A 7,475-nucleotide genomic window follows, 5' to 3' on the forward strand; every position below is an offset into this window, starting at 1 on the left:
CAAGTAGAAGAGTCTTCTCGCTCTTCCACTAAACCCCAATACCCAAAAATGCAATGTTTTAGAGTTAGAGTTATTAGACGATATGTTGTTGTCCAATCGGATCAGTCGCTGGTCTTCGCACTCATACAACAGTGTTTCCGAGTATGAGTGCGAAGACTGTTCTGCTTGATCGATGTTTCTTTCTCTTCCTCCAGCACATCTTGTTAGTTCACGGTGTAAAAAAATTAATCTACTTGGCTGCTACTCAGCTTAGACTAACAGAGTTAATGGATTTGTCAGTGATTTAAACGGTGTTAAATGGAAAATGATTAACTGTATTAATAATGAAAAATACAAGGTCCCAATTAAAACAATTAAAAGTACAGTAACCTCATTTAAAATTAGGCTAAACTATATTACAAAGATATTTTCCTATACTTATGTTACTAACCATGAAAATTCTTATATCTTATAATACTATTAAAGTGCTTGTGCGATGTATGGATCATATGCAACAATATTTTTTAAATAAGTGTTAATTTTATAGCAAAATCTAATAGGCACCTTTTTCATATTATCTTATATGTAGTGGGGCTATATTAATTATTGTCGTTAATATTAAATATGTATATTAGAGTATAGCAAATAATAAAAACTAAAAGCACATTGTGTAAATGAGTATAGACGGAAGTAGATTAATAAAAAATTTATAATTATTTAGATTAAATTATCAAAATCATTCCTATGAATAATATTAGAAGTTCTATTCATGGAGCGACTATCCTTATTAAGAGCCAATTCTTTTAACCTTTCTCACTTTGAACACGAGAAACAACAACATATAAGGTTGTGAATGAAAATAGGACAAGATGGATACAAACTACAATATTTAATTTTATTATTGTACCAAAATATAAAATAATTTAATTACTTCTTTTTAAATGATTTAATTTGAATTTCAAATATATACATATAAACGTGCATAATGGGTAACCACTCCTTTATTTTAGATACATGCATGCATGCATGCATGCATTATTTTCCAAACCAAACCTATCAAAAATAATCAAAATTTAATTTTATATATATATATAAAATGATAAATAATCCAAAACTTACTCCAAACCTGAATTATTTATTTATTTTATATATATAAAAATAATAAATCATCTCGAACTTAAATTTAAAGCATGGAATATATTCATAATTTTTTATATTTATATGTCATTTTTTAAATAACTATAAATGCGGGTTAAGAAAATAGATACAATGTATATAACTTTTGGTCTAAATAATTTTTGGAAGTCATCAGGACATATTAGATTTTTTATTTCAACTAGTTAAAAATTAATTTTTATATAAGTATAAAAAATGATATAAATAGAAAAAACATTAATTTGAATTCAAATACTCCCTTCATTAAAAAATATAAGGCATCTTTTGAGGGATTATATATTAAAAAATATAAGGTATTTTTAGTCTTTCAAGATATAATTATTATCTTTTTTAAAAGTGCCCATATTGGATGAATTACTTTATATTTATTTTACGGTGAAATACCCTATTAAATAGGGGTGAATATGGAAAGATAAAATTAATTTGACGACAAGCAACTAATTTATTAAGAGGTGAGATTCAGTTAAAAATGACTTATATTTTTTAAAAAGAGATTATATATACACACATATATATACTCAATTGTATGAAACTTAATTTTCAAAATATCATCCAAAATTTTCTGAAATCATCAAGATAGATGAGATTTGAATTTTAATAAAAAATAATTTTTATATACATATAAAAATTAATAATTTATCGCGCACCTAACTTTAAATTTAAATAATATATTTTATAGACATTAAAAAATAATAAACCATTCTGAACTTAATCTCAAACCTGACTTCAGAGCACAAAATCATATGAAAGGTATCCTAAAATATAAAATTATAGCAAACCTTAAAATAGACACACGACGTAACATTCTTTTGTAACCTTAAACCCTATATACATACATACATATATATATATATATATATATATATAAAATGATTTCAATCTATATTATTATCATAAAATATGAGTCAGCATTTTATGACTGGATCTTTTGACTTCATCGGAATATATTAAATTGAAAATCAATAGTATATTTTTCTTTGTCTGAAAAATTAATAGTATACTACCACTTGTTAATATTTGGCAAGTGGATATTATCAATATATATATATACATATATACATATATCAAGTGGTTGGAATTTTAAATACCAATTTTTATGTATGCAGTAATTTAGCTAAAAAAGATCTACTCATTATTTTTAGGGGTGATATTTTCATCTCATTATTTCATACGGAGTGTACTTCGTAATTATACTTATAAAAAAATATAATCAACATATGTTGATAAGTTTATAACCTATGAATAATACAATTTGTGTTGGTAAAAAAAGTACAATTTTCAAAAAGTGTATTTTTAATTATTTAAGTTCACACAAAGTTTTATTTTAATCCCTTATTTTAATAAATTGTTTTTCACTCCTATTTTTATATTATTTATTGTACACATAAAAGTAGAGTGTATTAACTGTAAAATTATTATGATTTTTTTTCATGAATTTATAGTTTATATTTAATATTAATATATAGACATATGATATTTATTTGGAAAAATTGTTCAAAAAAACTTCACCACGATATTTATTACTTATAAGGACTTAGAATTTGAGAAAGGACTTGGATCTTGCAATGTCAATAAGTGAACTGAGCAAAAGACCTAAATGCCCTTGACCAAATTCTCTCCCACTCGGCTCCCCCTCAAGTCTCTTGTAACACCTGAAAATTAACCTCCTATTAATCAGAGTAATTAAGGATAATTAAGTAAAATTAGTGTAGTGTGTGGTTAGAAAGGACTAGTAAATGTTTTGGATTGTGTTTTCGATCATAAGTTCGGGTGGTCACTTGAACCTCAAAAAGGAAGCAAAACAAAGAAGAATGCCTTTATGTTAGATGTCGCAATGTGTGCGTCATGTGCTATGGCCCAAGAACCCAGAAAACACAAAAGAACCCTCTATATGCCTCATGTCGCGCGTCGTTGCGCATGGACTAAATTTGACAATGATAAGTTGCAAATCATATGCAAAAAAGAGAAAGAAAATAGAAGTATTGGACAAACGGGACGAAGAAGGCTTGAGAACTCTGTTAGGTCTTACTTATTAGAGGATTTTAAAGCATTTTGAAGCTAGAAAACATAAAAGATAAGTTTCTTAAGCTGCCTTCTTCCTTCCTCTCTCATTTTTCAAAAGTTTTGAGGTTATGATTTATTATTACAAGTAATTTTTGGACCATAAAAGCTATAGGTCCGAGTCTTAAATGGACTCAATGGAAGTTATTTGAGGTATTTAAATCAAAGATTTATGGCTTTACACATCTTTGGTTAGTTGGCCTCATTTATGTTTAAATTTAAGGCATTAAATGTAAGTTTTGAAGGTTGTTAGGTAACATTAATAACCCTAGAAAAATTTAATGAAGTTAATTGAGGTTAATAAAAGATAATGAGCTTAATGGGTATTTAGAGTGTTGATAATAAGAGTTTAAATTGCATACATGGTGATATTGACAATGTAAATATGATTAATTGTAGATTAAATTGCACCTATTTGGCTTGAAAGTAAGCTTGGAAGCATTTACATGAGGGGTAAACTTTTGAACTTTCAAATGTTTAAGGTAATTAAGGAAAATATTTTTTTTGTTTTTGTAGTTATCTATTAATTGATTTATGTTTTCAAAAATGAAAGATTGAACTTATGATAATAAACATGTGCCAAAATAATGTGAAGTTTTGTTTAACTCATGTTGGTCATAGATGGAAAGTAAGAATTCGAGATGTTACTATGATTATGTGTTGAAATATGAAGTTGACAAATTGATGAAATGATTTTGTTGTTGTATTAACTTTGAATGTAATCTATGAGTAAAGTGGAGGATGTAATGTCCACCTTGATATTACCAATAATTACCACACAATTATATCATACAACAGTAATTAGCTAAGAGCCATTAATCCCTCCTAAGCTTACTATAATTATAAAAAGATTAAATCAATTAAGTATTTGAAATATAATTGAAAACATTTAGGATCCCAAGAAAAACCATTCAAATATGTAGTTTGAGCTCAAAACTATTTAAAGTTTTCGAAAGCACGGAAGACAAAAGCAAGTAAAATAAGGTTGAAAATGTCATTTTGGCACATTCTAACACATGTATTGCAGTATGAGGGCCCATATGTCATAGTATGTGGCACATAGGGTTTAATTTCATTGTTGTGCCATATGTTGTGGCATATGCAAATATGCTGCAACCCACATAACATTTCATGATAGCATAGTGTTGTCATTACTACTTTTTAAAATGAACTTTTAGCATGTGCCAATTTTACATCCAACGTTCGATTAAAGTGATTCAAGCATTCACATAGAGCTTATTTAATAATCTAGATAATGAAATAACTTTCATTATGATTTAATATTGTATATGAATTTTAGACATTTGGATGAGAAATGTTAGATTTTAAAATCAATATAGGACATCCAAGTGCTCAAATCTCAAAACTTGTAACAATAACTTAACTTAACCAAGCCTAATGGACTAAAATACACCTAATTGAACAAGTAATCACATAATTTTAATATAGATCCAAGATTTGGCTATTAAAGCACTAGTTTAACATAAAACTGTGCTATGAACCACACAATTACAATAAAAATTAGCCCACCATAAGTGATGTTATCTACATTCACTTTAAGCCAATTTATCACATTACACATCATAATAAGTGAAATATCTAATCCAAACACATTCATATACACATCATGCTTTATATTAATATATTAGTCCTATACATGGAGATCAACACTAATACCTAAGGCTAACATATCAAAATATCTCATATAAACATGCATCCAAAATATGCAATCTCTTAAATTAGTAACTCAACTTATATACATCATTATTTATGAAATATAGGGCATTATAAAGAAAGTAGACAGGCTACTCTTGGTCTGACTCTTTCCCTTGTCTCCTTCAACCTTAAAACTTATAGAAATATGAATCTATGAGGGTGAAATAATGTCTCAATAACCAAAAAATCATATACTCCATTAACATGTACAATCATAAACAAATAGTAGAGTGGCATGATAAAATATGATGTAATATAGTATAATATATAAGTTAAGTATAAATTCATAACAAATAACACAAATATCGTATGCATGATCCCTTATCTAGTCGAAGCTTCGTGTCTCTTCGATTGAATCCATGGGTTGTCACATAGGATCAATTCCTAATGAATTGTTCCAAGTTCACCTTCAACAGAGGGAAATACTTAGCCATGGTTGTCCCTTACCATTTTAGGACTACGGATCCCCCAACCATAATTTGGGCTGTCATATGCACCAAATCTACCAAATGCTCTTCAGTTGATTTAGAACATCATCAATCTACTAAACCTCTTCAGTGAATACGGAGCCAAGATAGGTTGTACTGGGCATCCTAGGTGACAACAAAACTATATGGATTTTATTATCTCTTCAACTAGGGCGAACTTCCACCCTTATTCAATCATGCAATTCTCCCAATGTAACTCTTTGCATTTTTCTTCCATAGATAATATAACTCCTGCATATTCCATACTAACCAAAGTCACCTTATTTATTTAGTTTGATAAATCCATTTTCAAAAGCATATTTCCAAACCTTAGCCTACTAATCCAATTATGAGAAATTTTTATTATAAAATCCTTAGCATACTCCACAAGTTTCTAAAATCAACTATTACATTTGTATATAAATATTTTTTTGCAAATAACTATAGAAGCTAATAAGCTATATGATTAATCAATTACCTTAACTCCTTTTTTACCAAAAGGGTTACTCGTAGATCAAAACATAAGCTCTCACATTATCCGATTATCGTAGCCTTGGAATCACTCCAAGATATTGAAATCTACAATTAGAAATACTATATGTTAATTCAGTAATTTAACATAAGTACCCTCTAGCTAAATTAACTTAATTTAACTACTCGACAATCCAAATATCTACGATAAAGCTAGTCAAAGCTTCTATAGCCTTATCTTAATTTAGCATATACAATATTGATACATGCTTAATTTCAACTCACACAACTTCAAAACTCCAAAACCAACTTAAGGTTCACCCACAATCTTGCATCCAACAATACATAACTATAGAACCACTTATTTAATATAAAACAACTTAATCAAACTCCTATAGCCATATAGAAGACTTAAGGTTCAAATATAATCCACTTTCAACTCAAAACCCAACCATCCTTTCTTCAAAATCCAAGAAAACTAAGGTGGATAGATAGAGAAGATTATTAAAAAACTTATTAGATGATTAGAGGTCTAAACAAGCCTCTAATCTCACCCTAAAATGAAGCCCCAACATACCTTCCAACTTCTTTCTTTGAGTTATGTGTTTTCCAGATGCTACCCTTTATTTTTATAATGTTTTTCAAGTCTTTATGCTGAATTTGTGTCATATGCCATGGTATGTGGCACAATAAGCATTTTCTTGCTTTGCCTCATGTCACATGGACCCAATTTGATCTAATGTCCATCCTAGCTCGACCTTGAACCTATCCATGATCCAAAATATCAATTAACAACCTGAAAACATGATTAACTTAATTAATCAATTTTTTTACTAATTGCTCATTTAGTTAGAAATTAATTCTTAAATAAAAACTCTAGATGTTGTAAAGGATATACAAACGTGGTATGATATTGAGAATAGAAGTGAAGCATGAATAGTGAAAATGATTGTGATGCTCATATGTGATAACTTAATGTATGAAAATAAGTTTGCATTTGTATATATGAAGATGTGAAATGTGTGAGCATAATTTATAGCATGATTATTTTGGTGAGAGTTCACCTAGGAAGATGAGTAGATAAAATTTATATGGTAATAGCTGTCAATCATTGAAATTGAGGGGCAAGCCTTATCCTACTATTGGATGAGGGACTATCTCATTATTTATCAAGGGACTCAAACCTATCTAACTCCACGAGTTTGTTGAGGAGATTAGCCTGAGGTTTACAACACCCTAGGAATTTAAGAATTGGGAAAGTCATGGTTTAAAAGTGAGTGTAGTGATCTTTGATTGAGTTACTCCTCACAATTAGTGAGCCTGAGTAGTTCATTTAAACAGATGGAGCCTTAATTGAATTTATAGCCACAGTTTCAATTAGAAGGTATAAGGAGGACAAAAGGATGGTCAGATCATGCATTTTTATCTAACTTGTTACATGGTTGTTAAGTTTGTGATAAGTTGTGATATTTACTTTTGCTAATGTCACATGATTGAGATTATTGTGGAAAATAATACTGGACTGCCTTGTATGTTGAGAAAGTTGTATGTTTTTTTTATTTTTGCGCCTATTTTTATTGACAATTAATGAGAAATTATACATGA

Source organism: Prosopis cineraria, unplaced genomic scaffold (assembly GCF_029017545.1).
Source record: "Prosopis cineraria cultivar Desert tree isolate PC_DT_omini unplaced genomic scaffold, ASM2901754v1 PC12, whole genome shotgun sequence".
In the NCBI taxonomy this organism is placed as follows: Eukaryota; Viridiplantae; Streptophyta; class Magnoliopsida; order Fabales; family Fabaceae; genus Prosopis; species Prosopis cineraria.